Source organism: Pristis pectinata, chromosome 6, assembly GCF_009764475.1.
Source record: "Pristis pectinata isolate sPriPec2 chromosome 6, sPriPec2.1.pri, whole genome shotgun sequence".
Taxonomy (NCBI): Eukaryota; Metazoa; Chordata; class Chondrichthyes; order Rhinopristiformes; family Pristidae; genus Pristis; species Pristis pectinata.
In genome coordinates, this window is record NC_067410.1 from 58,941,006 (window position 1) to 58,959,271 (window position 18,266).

Here is an 18,266-nt window from a genome sequence, read left to right on the forward strand (position 1 = left end):
ACACCATTACCACTTTGATCACTTTGCACTAAAATGGACTTCGGGTTTTTTTTTGTTCTAATTGTGTCCTTTCTTGTAAACATTGCTTAATTGATGTTTTCCTTGTGTACGCTGCTCATCTGATGCAGTGCGCCTGTGATGCTGCTGCAACTAAGTTTTTCATTACAGCTATGCATACATGCACTTGTGCATATGACAATAAACTTGTCTTTGACATCATGGATGCCCAGTTTAATCCATTGCTCCTGTTCTGAACTAATGCCATTATGAACAGTAAAGATTGGGATTTATCTGCACAATCAAAGCTTTCATGGAAAAATACCTCAGCAGATAGGTGATAAGGGCAAGTACATTAATTCCTTGCGTAAATTTTTTCAATGGCTCCATCCTTCAGGACTTAGCCAAATTGATCAGCGGTGGTCCTATTATCCAACCTTGGCAATGGACAATGAAATCCTCCACAATAGTGCATTCTGTGCCTGCTCTACTGCTTCTTCTAAAATTGTGTTTCATGATTAGTTGTTCTCAGGTTTCCATGCCTAATGTTTAACCTAATGCCACAAGACTGGATCAGAACACAAAGTTGAAGACCCCCACTTCACCCTGAGTGTATACCGTGTCTCTTCACAGCCAATGGGTAGTTCTGGGCCAAATGCAGTACCTACCCAAGGATCACCAGAGAGGAATATATGGCACTGGCTGAAAGGTTCAATCCTGCAGAATCTATATCAGGCTAATGCATGTCTGTGGGACAATCCTCAGACATTCACAAAGAGAACTTTGCAGGCTCAAATGGACAAGGTAAGCCTTTGTCATGTATGAATATGTCACCTCTGCTTATGTCAGGTGGGATGTCTGGCAGTCTTATTGTGCTTGGATTAAGTGTTTGAGTAGCTTGGTCAGCCATTTCAGAGGCTATAACAATTTAAATATGCCCACTTTTAGTCCCAGTAAGTTTTGTGCAGAACTACATCAGTTTACCAAATTGCTGCAGTGCAGGAAGCCATTCAGCAGGTCAGCTCTGTACTGGTTCCAAACAAGCAATCCAATTAGTCCCATTCTTCATCCTCTCTCCATTGCCTTGCAAATTCCACTCTCAGATAGTTATGCAACTCTCTTTTGAGCAGTTCAATTGAACTTACCTCCCTCACCAAATCTGGCAGTGCATTCTAGATGCTAAGCACCTACTCAAAAAAAATTCTCATGTCGATTTTGGTTCTTTTACCAAATAGTTCATTCTACGTACCCTGTTTTGATCCCTCTTCTAATGGGATCAATTATCTTTCATTCTTCTCTCTCTATACCCTTTCTTTTAAATCTCCCTCCACTTCACAGCCTGCTCTCTTCCAAGGAGAACACTAACAACATCACCAGTCCACATAAATCTCTCACCCTGGGGATCATCTTGTTTCATCTCTTTTGCACTCTCTCCAAAGCCTTCAGATCTTTCTTAATGTGTGGCATTCAGAAACGGACATAATATGCCAGTTTCTCGCTTAGCATTCAGGATGTAGTCTCAGGGACTCAACAGCTGATGGAATCTACATTGAGTTAATGTTATAACCTTTAACGTAGAGAGATGTGTTACTGACAATGTGGCGTGCCAAGAATCCGGGGCATACTCTTGCCCTACGCTAGCACTCTCACAACAATGAATCATCACTACTTGGTATGGAGAGAGTGCAATGAGAGCTGCTGCTGGCTTGCCATGGCAAGAGGCCAGATGTGGGGCTCAGAGCTACACCTTGGCCAGCAACATGCGCATGAGTTATTGCTGGGCATTAGTAATGAGTGCTCCATGTGCTTACAAACAGCTGAGATCCTACAGTTTGCCTCAGCACATTCTGTTGCTTATGATAGAAGCTGCTGACACCCTTTCTTTGTTTGGCTGCACAGCTCTGCCCAGTACAGCGACTTCTCTATTATAACAATCTTAATGAACATTGTTGAGCATAATATGGAGCATTCTCCAGGCCAAGGAGACTGAAGTGGTTATATATGCATGGCAGACTGTGAATGAGGACAAAAATACCTATCATGTCTTGGGCTTTATAAAGAGATGCATCCATGTTGCTACAGATGCTTTTATTTGATGGGTCTTCAATCTTGATCACAAGCCTACCACAAGGAAACTTATCAAATGATTTAAGTTCACATATGTCATATTTCTCTCATTCCCTCTGATACTTCCAAAAAAGAAACTGTAAAAACGAGCTAAATGTTACTTGCCTTTAACAAATCCACGCTGGTTTTCTATAATCAGTTCAAGCTTATACATCTGAATGCTTGTTCTCTCCATTATTTCTGGTATTACTGAGATAAAACTCGCAAGTCTGTAGTTACTAGATCTTCCCTAAATCCTTTTGTTTTTGAACAAGCATGTAACATCTGCAGTTTTCCAGTCCTCATGTACCACACCACAACATAGAGGCGTTTGGAAGATTATGGTCACCACCTCTTCAATTTCTTTCCTTACTTCCATGGCATGCTAGGATGCATCCTGTCTGCATCAGGTGAATTATCCACTTCGTCCCATTAGCCTTTTCAGTCTTTACCAACTTTTAACCCATAAAAAATCCTAATTGGCTCTTCGTTTGCTGAGACTCCATGGTAACTTCATCCTTGATTGATGCAAAGTACTAATTTAGAACCTCAGTAATAACTTCTGTCTTCATGAGTAAATTTCCTTTTTGGTTTCTGATTGGTCCATCTTCTACTCTGATAATCCTTCTCCTGTTCACTTTCCCCATAGGATATTTTTTGGATTCCCTTTTATAATTGTTGCCATCGTCTCGTGCTCTCATTTCCTTTCTCACTTCCCCTTTGAAGCCTGGTTTTCACTTGTGTTAACAACTTGACTCATGACCTTATTTTGTTTTTTAATATGTCAAAGAGAAGACTTTTCACAACTGTTTCTAAGTCAGTGAATGTAAAGTGAATTTTATTGTGCATTTATCCTGTGCTCAATGATAACTTTCATGGATTACTCCAGTAAATGATTTTAAACCCAAGCTTTATTCTGCTAGTGCTGGAAATGCTTTATGTTATAAAGTATTTTAAGTGAAATTGCTTGGTCTCCTGCTGCTGACATCTTTTGTGGTAAAGAACATTTTTTTAAAAATGGCATTGGAAGGCTAAATAAAAACACAAGGTGAAGTTTCCAATATATTAAATAAAAGTGGTTGTTCTACTACTCTTCCCAGCAGGAAAAAGATAACAATAGATCATTTCTTTGAGGGACGTTTCAAAGACAGGTCATAGACAGACTCCACTAATTCCACCTTCTGCTCAAAATGCCACCTTAGGATATTTGATGTTTACGTACACCAAGGAACATAGCACAGCCAAAAGCTGAATATTTACTCCGAGACCGTTTGCAGCAGCTATTTGCAATTTAAATCATTCATGTCCAACTGAAATCAAAACTGATGTCTGCAAAATATTTTTCAAATATTCAATGTCCATGCTGAATTTATAAACAAACTGTCAATAATGGGAAGTCTGAAAATTCAGGTAGCTAAACCAGCACTGCAGACATACTCAAACTATGGGGTGATATTGCACTAGAATTGAATGCTGCAGTATTCAGCGACATATTGATCAGTTGCAGATTTAAGTTTAAACTTAATTGAGCAATCCTAGACCAGCTTCAGTACCACTGTGAATGGGACAGGATAGTCCAGCCTCAGCCGAATTTCATACTTTAAAATTACCATTAAGTGCCAAGTGCCTGCCGAGATAATAGCAAAAACATATTGTGCAGTATGAATATTAGATATAATCTATCTAGGATAGAATTTAAGGGGAGAAGGGAAACAATCACAGAGGGCAAGGCAGGGTACAAGTTCAGATAGGGTAGGGTAATGAACATGGACCTTTAACCTACCATTAGTTCTGGAGAAGCTATGGGTGCATTGGGGGCTGTAAAATTTCTTCATAAATCAGAAGGTCTCAGGAACCACCCCACCAATGCAAAACAACTGCGGTTGATCCTCTCAAAAATCACTAACTCACCCAAAGATCAACTCTCCTATCTCTCCCCCAGTCTCTGATCATGTTCACGAGTACAGAAGAAACACCACCACCCATCCAACCCTTTCATGCTAGTAATCATTCTCCCCCTCTCCCCATTCAAGAGAGAATCAGATCAGTTGGAAATCAAAGACTTGAACTTGTATAAACCCAATTATGTAGATGAGAGGGGCAATTTGGCCAAATTTGGAAATTAGACTGTTTGCTAGTCAATAAACAATGCCATTTAAGCTATTTCAAAATTCCCAATGAATGTGCATTCCACTGAGAAATAAAAACTCTGTGGGGAAGGTGATCGGTGGTTAACTGAAATTAACGACAGCACTATATTAGAAGAACTAATATTGCCACAAAGAGCATAAGCCAAGGGATTCTGACTTAAACAGGCAAGTAATTAAAAAAAACAAGTGGAAGAAGACAGGGATGACAGTAAATTGGCAAGATATAAAAAAGTTTGAAGGAGCTCCTACAACTACACAAGAAGAAAGTAAGCTGCGAAAAAAGATTTCTGGGCCCAATAAAGACAATAAAAAGAGAAAAAAGCGGCCAAACTTTATATTTGCTTGTCTTCGCTGCAAAATGCACAATTAATGGAGAGCAAAGAGGGGAAAGAGTAAGAAACATACATTGGTGATGACCTTCTAAAATTCCTTTCATTCTGGAAATAGTCCATGTAAACTGGCAATATCTTTTGGCATCTTTTGTCAGGTATCTACCATTAGGAGTGTAATTATGAAGCACAAAGAAAAATCACAGTATTATCAGGCAACCACTCTATGGTTTTGTGAACAAAAAATATTTGACAAATCTAAGAGAGTATAAACTAGCAGGTAGATACAGGGAAAACCAGTGGATGTAATATACCTGGGTTATCAAAAGGCACCTGGGAAGGTATTATACAAAAATTTGCTACATAAAGTCTTAGTGGGTTGGGGTCAACATAAGCATGAATAGAAAATTTGCTGAGAGCAATAAATGGAAATTATTTTTTAAAAATAGGCTGTATGAGAGCCACAAGGATGACTCCTCAATGATTTACAGTTCATAATGAATGAAAAAAGAGAATGCAACATGCTTAATGTTGCTCAAAATATCAAGTAGGCCAGAAAGTAAGCAACAAGGACAAACCAAGACAGCAACGGGTTTTGCAAGGATTTCTCAGATGGAGTATAATGTAGCAAAATGCGAGTTTATGCACATTGGAAGAAAAATATTTTTTAAAAAAAGTGATTGATCCTATGCAGAGGAACTTAAGATATGCTGGTTCATAAAATGGAGGTACAACATGCAATTAGGAAGTAAGATAGTATGGTTTTAATTGTTAGACTTGAATGAAGAGAAATTTCTTTACATAGAGAATTGTCATCTGAAACTTCAACTTCTGGGCTGTGGCCATATGCTGCAGAATTGCCACATCGACAAATCAGACCGACCTCTCAGCTGGAGTCCCATTTTTAAAAAATGCACACGATGGAATTGGAACACCACACTATTTGGGGGAACGAAGTTTCCCAGTAACTCCTGCCTATTTCACATATCCCCAAACTCTAACTTGTGAGCATAGTGACAGACATGAGATGGTCATTTAAAAGGCAGAACTTCCATGCGTCAGCTCTTTGGCAATAATCAAATAGTTTTTCACAACCATTTGTCCATTGCCCAACATATTTTTCAAGCACATATTCAATGCCCTTTTTAAAGTTACAAATACATTCTTCTGGTTCTTTTGCCAAACATCTCAAATTCTTCCTGAAGTCCCCAGATTTGGGGAATCCTCTGGTTGAGGTTTTAAAGATCTAATTTAACTTTATATGGTTATGGAATAATAGGAAGGCCACTTTCTGCTCTTTGCACCTGCTCTTTCATTCAATAAGATCTTGGCTGATTATCTCCTTCAGCTCCACTTTCCTGCTCTTAACCCCATATCTCCCATCACATTTTGTAGATGCTCTCCGAGGGAATCATTTATTAAACTCTGACTTGAATAATCAGCCCTTCTGGGTAGAGAACTTCAAGGATTACTACCCACTGGGTAATGTCTTTTCCTCTGTCCTGAATGGCCAAACCCTTATTTTGAGACCATGGACCTCAGTCCTGGACAACCCAGCCAGAGGAAACATCAACTCCACATTTATCCTGTCAAGTCTACAAGAATTTTGTAGGATTCAATAAGATCACCTTTCATTCTTCAAAACCCAACAAAAGACCTACTCTGCTTTACACTTCCTCATACGACAAATCTTTGTTTCAAACTACCATAGGCTTTGGTACTCTGCTGCATAGACAATTCTTGAACACTCAGTGCAACTGGTATAGAACCATAGAACAATACAGCACAATACAGGTCCTTCGGCCCACCATGTTGTGCCAACCTTTAAACCACACCTAAGACTACCTAACCCCTTCCTCCCACATATTCCCCTATTTTAAATTCCTCCATATGCTTATCTAACTCTTGAACTTGTCCAATGTATCTGCCTCCACCACCACCCCAGGCAGCACATTCCATGCACAACCACTCTCTGGGTGAAAAACCTCCCTCTGACATCTCCCTTGAACTTCCCACCCATTACCTTAAAGCCATGAATCTAACCACAATTTGTGAAACAGAAGCTTACTCATCCATAAGAGAGTAATGGTTAAAAAGATGATAGCACCTAGGAGCTAACAGTTTCATGAAGAATGCCTATATATAACTTAAACTTGCTACAAGGAGGCAAATTCTTATATAAAGACTGCACCAAGAACATCCAAAGTAACAGGACTAGCAGTAAGGCCTCAAATGGAGTGGTTTGGCAATTTTGGACACCAAATGCCAAGCCTTTGAACAGATTTTGGATAACTGGTGGTGGTTAGGGGCCAGGGGAAGGAAGCAGAGTGCTGCATTGATGTTGAGCTCATTGACAACACAATGGGTCAAGTCATCATCTTCTATCCTGCACGATTGTATGGAGTGGATACTGAGCCCAAACAACACCACGCTCACTTTTCTCAGGGATAGCCAAAGCTCTCCCGAATATATAACAAGCGCTGCCATTGTGATGCAAGCAAACAACTACCAATTGAACAAAGACTACAGAAAAATCAAAGGAAATTAATAACTAAATGTATAATACTGAAGATACTAGAAATTGGTGTAAAAACTTCACTTAGAGAGCATCTGCAGAAAGTGAATTAGAAATAAATTACCACATAAAAGTAGTTGGTCGATTTAAAATACACCCAAGAATCATCACAGAAACTTAAAATTTGACATGCAAGTCCAGAGGTTGTCAAAGTGGAAGTGTTGATCAGCATCTTCAAAGAGTCAAAAAAAAAGGCTTAAGGGAAGGTAATTCCAGGCATCTGTGCAACCAGAAGGCATTGCCATCAATGATGGAAGTACTAAAATTGAGGTTGTGCCAAGTCAGAAATGGAAGAGCATAGAAATTTTAGTAGATTGCTGAATTAGAGGTCGGTGTTAAAGAGAAATTTAAAAACAAGAACAGTAATCTTAAACATGAGATGCCAGCAGGGTGGAATCAGAGTCAGGTTTATTATCACTGACTTGTATGTTGTAAAATATTGTTTTGTGGCAGCAGTACAGCGCAAAGACAGAAAAATTACCATAAATTACAAAAATAAATAGTACAAAAAAATAACAAGGCAGTGTTCATGGATGGTTCACAAATCTGATAGCGGAGGGAAGAAGCTGTTCCCAATTCATTTGAGTGGGAGCCAATATAGGTCAAATGGGACAGTAAGGAATTATGCTACAAGCTGTAGTAGTGTTTATGGAGAGTGAAAATAGAACAGCAACCCATTAGAAGTACAATGGAACAGTAAAGTGCATTTGTAACAAGGGCACGGATATGAACTTGGATGGCATATGTACTAAGGCAAGGTGCAGGTGGGCAATGTGACAGGTGAAAACAGCCTTAGTAATGGAGAAACTCAGCTCTGGGTAAAGTGAATGACATGGTTGCAAACTACCTGACGCAATCTCAGATGGTACAGAAAGGAAGCCAGTAGTGAAGGAATCCGGAGAAGTGTGAGGTGGTACACTTTGGAAGGACAAACTCCAAGGCAGAGTACAAAGTTAATGGCAGGATTCTGGGTAGTGTGGAGGAGCAGAGGGATCTGGGGGTCCAAATTCACAGATCCCTGAAAGTTGCCTCGCAGGTGGAGAGGGTAGTTAAGAAAGCTTATGGGGTGTTAGCTTTCATAAGTCGAGGTTTCGAGTTTAAGAGCCACGAGATAATAATGCAGCTCTATAAAACCCTGGTTAGACCACACTTAGAGTACTGTGTCCAGTTCTGGGCGCCTTATTATAGGAAGGATGTGGAAGCGTTGGAAAGGGTGCAGAGGAGATTTACCAGGATGCTGCCTGGTTTAGAGAGTATGCACTATGAGAGGCTAAGGGAGTTAGGGCTTTACTCTTTGGAGAGGAGGATGATGAGAGGAGACATGATAGAGGTGTACAAAATATTAAGAGGAATAGAGTGGACAGCCAGCACCCCTTTCCCAGGGCACCAATGCTCAATACAAGAGGGCATGGCTTTCAAGTAATGGGTGGGAAGTTCAAGGGAGATATCAGAGGGAGGTTTTTTTACCCAGAGAGTGGTTGGGGCGTGGAATGTGCTGCCTGGGGCAGGGGTGGAGGCAGGTACATTGGCCAAATTCAAGAGATTACTAGATAAGCATAGAGGAATTTAAGATAGAGGGATATGTGGGAGGAAGGGGTTAGATAGTCTTAGGCGAGGTTTAAAGGTCGGCACAACATGGTGGGCCGAAGGGCCTGTATTGTCTGTACTGTTCTATGTTCTATGAACAGAAATTGTACGGGTACGAAATGGACTGGCTTCAGTCTTGCTAATGTTTAGCTGGGAGAAGAGTATTCTTATTCAGGCCTGGACGTTGAACAAATTTGCCAAATTAAATAGTGAAGTCATTAAAACAAGTGCAAGTACAGCTGGGCATCATCAGTGTATACGTAAAAACAGACTATTTTCAGTTAATGTTGCCGAAATATAGCACGTGGGTGAGGAAGAGGAGATGGCACCAAAGCTAACAGTTGAGAAGAAAATTAAGACCATTGCACGATTCTATGTATGAGTGTATGGGTGAGTTTGCAAGCAGGCATAACTCCAGTACCACCTAGCTTGTCAATGGAGATGCACTGGAGGATGATGGCAGGGTCAACATTGACAACTGCTGCAGACAGTTTGAGAAGTAAAAGGAAGGACAGTTGATCACAATCAATTAGGATATCAAATAAAGTCTGGGAAAGTGGGGTCAGAGGAGGACGAGGGAGGAAAGAACAAAAGGTCTGTGTTAGGGATGAAAGCAAGAATGATTACACGGTAAAGGGTTGAAAATGCAAGAGAAAAGTGATGGTAATGGGATAAATGAAAAAATATGGGTCCTTAGAGGAACATGAATGACCACTGTAGTACTGGGGCACCTGCTATGCAATGGTGAACAATGCCGTATCCAGAAGACCATGAAGCTCCCAATTTTAAAAACAAATGTTTTGTGTTTTACTGAGCTTCATTGGAAGTAACGCAAGAGGTAGAGAACATGGGGTTCATTCATAGAAATAATTAAAATGGCCAATGACATCAAGGTTTGAGCTAAACTGCAGACTAAATGGCATTTTTCAGCAAATCAATGATTCAGATTTTTATCTGTCCAATGTACAGGAGATAATACTTTAAATCAAAACCACAAGGAAATCATCAATTCTCCTGAAAGGAAGTTCATGGACCTAGAATGCCATGAAGACTAAGTGCTGTATTTTCTGCACTTGATTGCTAAGTGCCAGGGGAAGCAAGTGTTAAGAACAATGGAAAAGCAAAGCAGGGTACCAGAGGAGAAATTGTTTCTTTAGAGAAAAGGGAAGAATGTCCAGGAAGATGTATTTGGTGGCATGTTTTGTATGTGCAGAGGATGACTCACTGAATGTGGAGGCAGGTGGCAGGGAAGTTAAGGAAAGGGGCAACTCAACCAGTCAAAAAAAACTCTTCTGTATATTGTTCGTCAAAGGGATATGGGGATATTGCAATATCGCAGGTAAACAATGCTGAGGTAGAATATCAGCCATGATCTTGCTGAATGGAGGACCAGGCTTGAAGAACCAGATAACCTACTCTTGCTCTTATTTCTTATGTACCCCAGTACTCGAGCGAGAAGATGTGATGGTGAAAGTGTAAGAAATGTGACAGGTACAGTCAAAAGACTTGAAAAATAGAATGGAAAGGAATCTTCAGTTGAGGAAAAGGGCATATCCAAAACACTAGTGCAAAGTCAGCAGCATTAGTACGGATATGATGGAAATAATACATGAACAGAATGGAGTTCTTAAGTGAAAAGTATAAAGGCAGCTATAAGTGCTCAATTTATATTACATATTCATTATAGCCTATTCTCAGAAGTCAAAAATGGTAAGGGATACATCTAAGGTGGACCATAGGATGGCAAGATGCAAAATGGACAGAAAAGTTGATTACAGTTTCAAAGTCAAATGGAAGGACAGGAAACAGTACCAAATCAATTATCAGTAAATTGGAAAAGGCAGAGGGTAAAAAGTAGGACAGGAATGAAAAATGTTTTGTTTCCCATGAAAACTATTACATATGATGCATACGTAAATAATATCTTTCATTTGATGCGAGTGAGTGGAGTCATAGAAAAGCAGTTTAATACAAGTTCAACCATACAGAGAAATATGGTATAGAGAGACCAAAGAGACACTCATTGAAAGGAGAAGCAATCAACTTCCCATGTCATCCTGTTGAAAATACAGATTTGGGTAGGACTAGATATCCATAAAGAGAGGTGGGCCAGACAACTTGAAATTGCTATGTGGAAGATGTTGAAAAAATTGCAGATATAGCTTTGAAGACACAAGACAACAGGAGGAAAAAAAAGTTCAGATAGTAATGTGTGTCATGAGGAATTAACAGCTTTGGGGGGGGGGGGGGGGGGGTGCGGGGTCATCAAAGCTGAATGTGCAGGATTGGGAGTTTGGACGTTGTGAAAAGCAGTTCTCCAGATGAGTTAATGCACTTTACTGTTCCTATCACAGAGCTGGCATTCAGTTCCTTCAAAGTAGATATCAGCAATGGATCCGTTTCTCCACAAACTTAGTGACAATGTTAAAATTTCCTTCATTTTTATTTCAGATTTCTAGCATCCAGTTATGGAGAAAGAAACTGAAATGGCAGAAATGATCATGAATGCAGAGGTAACAGAAGTTATCTGGCACTGTGGCAAGCTCAAAATACAGTAAGGTAGAGGTATAAGATGACAAACAGAGGCTTATGCTGAGGACTATCTTTCAAGAGAACATCAAATGAGTTTAGTTAAAAAGGATGAGATTGAAAGCAGTTATGGGGTCAAATACATTTAGGGACATGTTTTAGAGCATACAAATGTGGTGACATAACCTTAAATATACATTTCCAGAAACAGTAGGAGGGTGAGTTGAAGAGCTATTACAGTGGTACTGAATGAGATATATGTTAGCCAGGACTGGGAGAACTTCCCCCTCAATCTTTGAATGTCAGATCTTCACATTACCTGATCAGAGAAGTAAGGATTTTCTATTTCACCCCTCCATTTCACTTCACTGAAAACAAACTATCCTGTATCTACAATATACAGCCCATGGGGAAAAAAGTATTTTACGCTTGCCAGAACTCCATGGAGGGAGGATTTCCTTCTGAAGAAAAATTAATGGCACTCTCATTGTGCATAGCACAAGTCACATATCCAAAGGACAATAAACGAAGAGTTTTCTTTTTGCAAAATCCAGCTCCCTTTTTCTGCACTGATTAACCAGGATGTGACAGTTACTTGTTTCATTATCTCAAATAGAGCAAAACCAAACAGAAAAACGAGTGAACCCACAGAGAACTTAGAACATAATAGATTAAAAGAACTAAAACGTTATGTTCTTATTTCAGAATGCCAACCTGGCACAGATAAACACTTAAAAATATGCAACCTACAACAGAATTAAGTATCCATGAGAGTTATCACATCTGGGACCTACAAAGCTCTATAAAACATGAGAATTTGCTCAGTAAAGCAGTGGGTCACTGGAACTTGAAGAATGTCTTAACAGTAGAGCAGATGCATTATTCTGAAAGGAATACCACAGACTTTACAAAATTTCACAATGAGCTGATTGCTCAATTACCTTTTGGAAATACTTAAAAGGAAATGTTAAGCTACAAGATGATGGAAATTTTATAAATAATCTCTTGTGGTACAGCTTATACAGTTTGACATTACAATTGTCCAAAATAGAAAAGGAACACATAACTGAGGGGGCCAATCACATAATAATTGAAACTTTGAGCTTTAACCATGATTCTTTACCTAGTCCATAAAAACAAATTTGGATTTGAGCTTCTCTCCCTTCTCCCAAGTAAACAAACAATGGTTGGCTGTTCCACTTAGGGCCATCGTGTGATAGAAGCCACAAAACACCATTTGCTCCCTTGGGCTGTCAGGGGCAGTGTCATTCATAATGAGTTTTCATATTTCCACCCCCCCCCCCAAAAAGTAACAAAATTTGTATTTTATTCATTGAAGTTGACACCAACACTGGCAACACCAGCATTTATTGCCCACTCTCATTGCTCTTGAGGTGGTAGTGAGCTGCAGTCCTGCTGATTGAAGTTTTTAGTGTCCTCCCCTTCCCAAAAACCAAATAGTATTGTGTCATTTCCTCAAACTTAATAGCCTCATAAGATTGTATTCCATGTGCTTATTTTATGACGACTCTTTGAGGGGCTTTGTTTTCTGTGGCATGGATTCTTTCACCCACATGCAAAGCAAAATGCAAGTAACAAATTACAATTGTTTTGGTTACATATTTCTGTTGTGACTTGACAAATTCAGATGTTTTTGTTCTAATTCTCTATCTAATTCTCTATCAGTTCAGTTCTTCCTTCATCATAAGCATCTTAATAGTCAAGTGTTTTCTTTAAAACCTTCCACATTACATGAAATATTTTCCTTAAAAACAGCACGGAAATTGAAAAAAGTGAATGAGTGTAACGTAGCTTCTGAGTTGCAGGCTTTAGCTAGAAAATAATGCATACAAGAGACTCAATACTTAACAGGGCATAGAAGACAGTTAGTTCATGGATGTGAACAATAGAATTAAGAACTTAGAATACCAAAAGACAGCTGAAATTAGCTGCAAGGAAAGGTCATGAAACTCAGTAAATAAAGTGACAGCAAGGAGGTCAGAGTGTTATTCCGAAAGGGCAAAACTGAATGTGTTAAGATCTTCCTTCCATGATCTCAAGTGGGTCAGCTATTTAACAGAAACAAAACAGGTATTACAAATGAGAAGAGGGAAAAAAAAACAGAAAATGAAGAACTGCAAGCACCATCACCACTCAGTAATGTGACTCTGGAGCCATATCCATTTGCTGAAAGAGCCATACATACGCCCTGCACGTCACTTCAGCAAACCCACAAATCATTATATATGTAACTGCAGATATGGCCAAATATTCGAAAAGGTTAGAACCCATGGGATCCAAGGCAAATTGGCTAAGTAACAGGAGACAATGGGCAATGGTGGAGGGTTGTACTTGTGATTGGAAACCTCTGACCACAGGGATTGGGACTGTTGGTTATAAATATTAATGAATGAGATGTTAATGTAGGAGGTATTATTAGTACTATTTTCCAGATGACACAAAATGGTGTTGTGTATAGTGAGGAGGGTAGTCTCAAGTGGAAGATAACAATCAGCTATTAAGTTGGGCAGAGCAACGGCAGATGGAATTTAATCCAGGCAAGTGTGAAGTGATTCATTTTATTAAATCAAATAAGGGTGGAATGTACATGCATTAGAGAGCCCTACAGAGTATTACGGAACAGAGAGACCTCAGTGTACATCCAATTCTACCTGAAGGTGGAACCACATGCAAATGAGGTGATATACAGGATACTTGCCTTTCTTAGCTGGAGCACAGAATTTATGAGTGGGGGGGGGGGGGGGGGGGTTATGGTACAACATTACAAAACATTGGTGAGGCCACATCTCTAAAATTGTGTACAATTTCAGTCACATTATAGAGAGGACATGATTCTATGTAGGATGTGCAGAGGATATTCACCAGGATGTTAACTGGGAGTGTCTCAGTTATGAAGAGAAACTAGATAGGCTGGGTTGTGTTCCTTGCAGTAATGAAGGATGAGGGGGGAGCTGATCAGAGATGTACAAAATTATGAGCACAGATAAGAGTAAACAGCAGTAAATTTTGCCATAGCAGAAGTGTATTTTACTAAAGGGCACAAATTTAAGAGGTTAGAAGGGATATAAAAAAAAGAATCTTTTCACCCAAAGGATGATTGAAGTTTGGAATGCACCAAGAGGGTGTCAGAAGCGGGTGGTCTCACATTTTCGTAGTATCTGGATAAGCACTTAAAATCGCCAAGGCTATGGACCAAGTGCTGGTAAATGGGATTGGTACAGATGGATATTAGATGATTGGCATGGACAGTGTGGCCCAAGGACCCCTGTGCTGTATGACTATGAATTGCCACCAAAATGAACACCTCAGTTATATTTGCTCTGTCCTAATACTGAACAAATCCATATACATGTACACATTGAGGAACCAATCAGAGAAAATATCATGGTTAATTCTCACATCTCATGGCTGCCTGCTGTGTAATGTGGCAGTTTCTATTATAGAACCATCTTTGTTTACACAGCTTAGTTCAAAACCAATTACTGACTGTAAATATCAGTGCTTTCACTGGAAGTAGTCTGAAGGATTTTTTTGCTTATATCACTGCTTCTATATTAACTATACTCTGACTTGGTCTTGATATCCCAACAGTTTCTACCTAGTATCATAGGGTTAGCAGTCTATAGTGGAAGACAGTGTAATTATCACATTCTAAAGTATAATCAATTGTAATATTCTAATACAGAAATTAGAGGTCATGAAGAGCCACCAGACAGATGTCATATAAGATCTAACAGCTGCAGTTCAAGTTTCACCGATCTGGATTTTTCTTCTTGAGGTAGAATTCATTCTGTGTTAACCAAAAAGTTTAAAATTGCCCATAAATCCTAGTTTAGAAATTCAGATGACAAAGCAAGCAGCAGATATCTGCAGTAATTGTCCGTAAGTACTATCCAGTTCTTTCTCACTGCCTGCTTAACCTGAAACGGTGGATGTTGTGTAGATTTTTGCAGACAAAAATGTTCTTTGGGAGATGTTGAGAGTTGTCCTGTATTTTATTTTTAACACGCAGCTGTTACTTACTGCAAAATGATAGATCTGACGCAATCCGTTTCAAAAAGTGCAGCTAGAAATTTCACATGAAAATGCACAACTTCTTCCACAATCCTAGTGTATTGTTATGCGTGTTTAGTTCCATTCCATTGAATCTCCCTTTCTCAGCTGCTAAACAAAGACTTCAAAAGATAACACTGCCCAAAACTAGTGAAGACAAAAAAAAGTCTCCTCAAACTGCTTACATAAACATTAAAACACTATTTCATTCCTGCTTTAAATAATAAAGCTAGTTATATTATTTTTGATGTTATCTTAAAAAGTTCATTCTGAAAATATTGTTATTTTCTTTCTTCTAACAATGCATCTCAACCAGATATTGTTAGAGATTCAAAGCACAGAAAGAGAGCCATTATGCTTGTGATAGCTCTGTGTAAAAACTATATAAATGTTTCCATTGCCCTGCTTTCCATTCAATAGCCTTGCAAGGATTCAGGCCTTTCGTAAAGGGGCGGGAGAGAAAAGTGTGTCCAGGTTTACGAAAAGCAATACTAAAGTTCCCTGTGTGCTGTTGTGCATTGATTGACACTGTACACTTCAAAATTGATTCATGCTTGGAGGTAAAGGCATGCTGAATGGAAATATATTAGTACTCTGTTTTTATAGGGGAAGGACATCTTAAATTTCACAATCTCTTTTTTGAAAGTATATTTATAAAGTTTAATCATAGAAGAACATCTACTTCACAACTAGTTTTTTTTTTAAAAACCTTTAAATCTTGTGAGTAAAAGCGACCACAATTCTAAATCACCAACATCCTAAAGATTAATGACAAACCAATTTTTTTTCTTCAAGGCACTGAATAAGGGAGAAACATTGACCAAGAAATTCTAGGTGTCCTTTAACAATGGCACTGGAACACCCAACTGAAAACACAGATGAAATCTGAGTAATATTTGATCTAAAGGATGGGATTTCATACCATGTAACAATTCAAAATAATGCTCGAGAATCAGCCCACATTGCACAGTCGAGGCCTGGGTGAAATTCAAAGCTACTGAAGAGTTTTTAAAAAGTTTACAGACTCCTGCGACCCAGCAGCTTATAAGTTAATTGCTGGAGCTAGTAAAACTCATCTGAGTTCTGTGAATTAAAATGGAGATCAGTCGTGAAATGCTACTGAATCTTCTACTACTGGTGAAATAATCAATAATCTTTTGGATCAAAGGTGAATATCAATGTTAATGGCCAAAGTGTAATTTGATTTTCTGAATTGCAGTGATTTTTTTTAAAAACCAAAATTGCAACAATTGTTGATAGCACAAAGAGTTGACTGGCTAAGATAGAAAGGCCATCAAGAAATGTGATGCAAAATTGTAGGAGCTAAATTATCAACAGCAGGATATAAAAGGTGAATGAGTTAAACTGGCCAGGAATGAAAAGCCTGTCTTTGTGGAAACAAGTAAATTTGAATATGCCTCTCATTGTGTTTTGTCTGTACAATTTTTTCTGCCTTAAACTTAGAAAACCAAATAATTTATCTGCTAATAGTTCGGCAGATTAGCAATTGTCAACTTGAGAGAGCTATTTTCATGTTGAACTCCATCATCATACTACCTCTCAATCATCCCAGGTTAAGAAATAGAACATAGAAACCAATAATGACTGTTATAATATGTGTCACTCATTCCACACCTCCCCGTGTATGGAAGTGACTACCTATAAGCTGCTTTAATCCACATTTACAGATGAAAAACATGTCCTTATGCAATGTCCCAGAGTAAATATTATCATTGGTACTTGTTTACAATGTATTCCAACAAGTGCACTGCAGATCTTGGAATAAGAAAGTTAAAGTAATAAAATTACAAATGAAAATATTTATATTTTCAAATTATTTCAACAGATTGCTGTTGAGTTGCCATTTTAGGTACAAAATTTGCCAGTATGTTGCTTAGCCAAATACAGATTCCCAATGTAATAGTAATTGGAAGCTTCCACCGTCCCAAGTGTCAATCACTTGGAAATTCAGGTCCAAGAAATTAGTGCACAAAAACTAGAGTCACACAACACAATTTCTAGATAACACAGATGAGATGATTTCATGTTAGAATTCCATCACTCTAGATTGCTGAGAGGGCATTGGATAAGGAAAATCACATTTTGTGTTTGATGGAGTTGTAAAACTGTATCACCTCAAGCCCATAAATAACATAATGATCCCTTCGAAGAAAAATTACCTGAACACACATCGCAGATTTCTTCCAACCTGGCTAATTCCCTTTCAGATTAATAGTTATTCCATATGAATTTATTATGCATTATGCAAATGACAAAGTTTGCCCAGGATCATGTTCACAAAAAGCAGGACAAATCCAATCCAGTGATGGAAGGTATCGCAGACTGTGCATTTTGCAGTTCTTGTTCCATAACTGCTCGGCTTTGGTTCCACTTGGGCCACCAGACTTCAATACTCATTATTTTGAATTTGGACAGATGAATTCCAAAGGCAAGGAGAGAATGACTACTGTTGTAGCTTTTGACATTGTGTGGTGTCAAGGAGCTCAAGTAAAATTAATGCATGTAGGAAATTGTGGTAAACGTTCCTCCAATTGCTCATTATGAACATAAGATGGCTGTGGCAATGGATCTCAGTCAGCACGGACCAAAGTTATCGTTGCAGGAGTTCAAGGAAGTGTCCTCTGATCTTCAGTTGCTTTAATAATGACCTTCATTCCATCACAAAGTGGGAAGTGATATCCACAAATTACTGTGCAACTGCTCAAATAAGAAAGTAAACTGTGCCCTCATGCAGCAAGACCCAAACAATATTCAATCACTGAGCGATGAGGGGCAAGTTACATTCATACTATAAAAAGGTGCTGATCAATAACCAAGCAATTACTATTGCTTCTACATCTAATGACCTCCATTGCAAAAAGCCACCCACACCCATAAACATTTAGTGACTCCCCACTG

General features: G+C 38.8%; 1 protein-coding gene across 3 annotated transcripts in view; it reads right to left on the minus strand.

The window, feature by feature from the left end:
• wdr33 (WD repeat domain 33) overlaps positions 1–18,266 on the minus strand; it is a 121,676-nt gene that overhangs the window by 89,771 nt on the left and 13,639 nt on the right. The window lies entirely within an intron of this gene.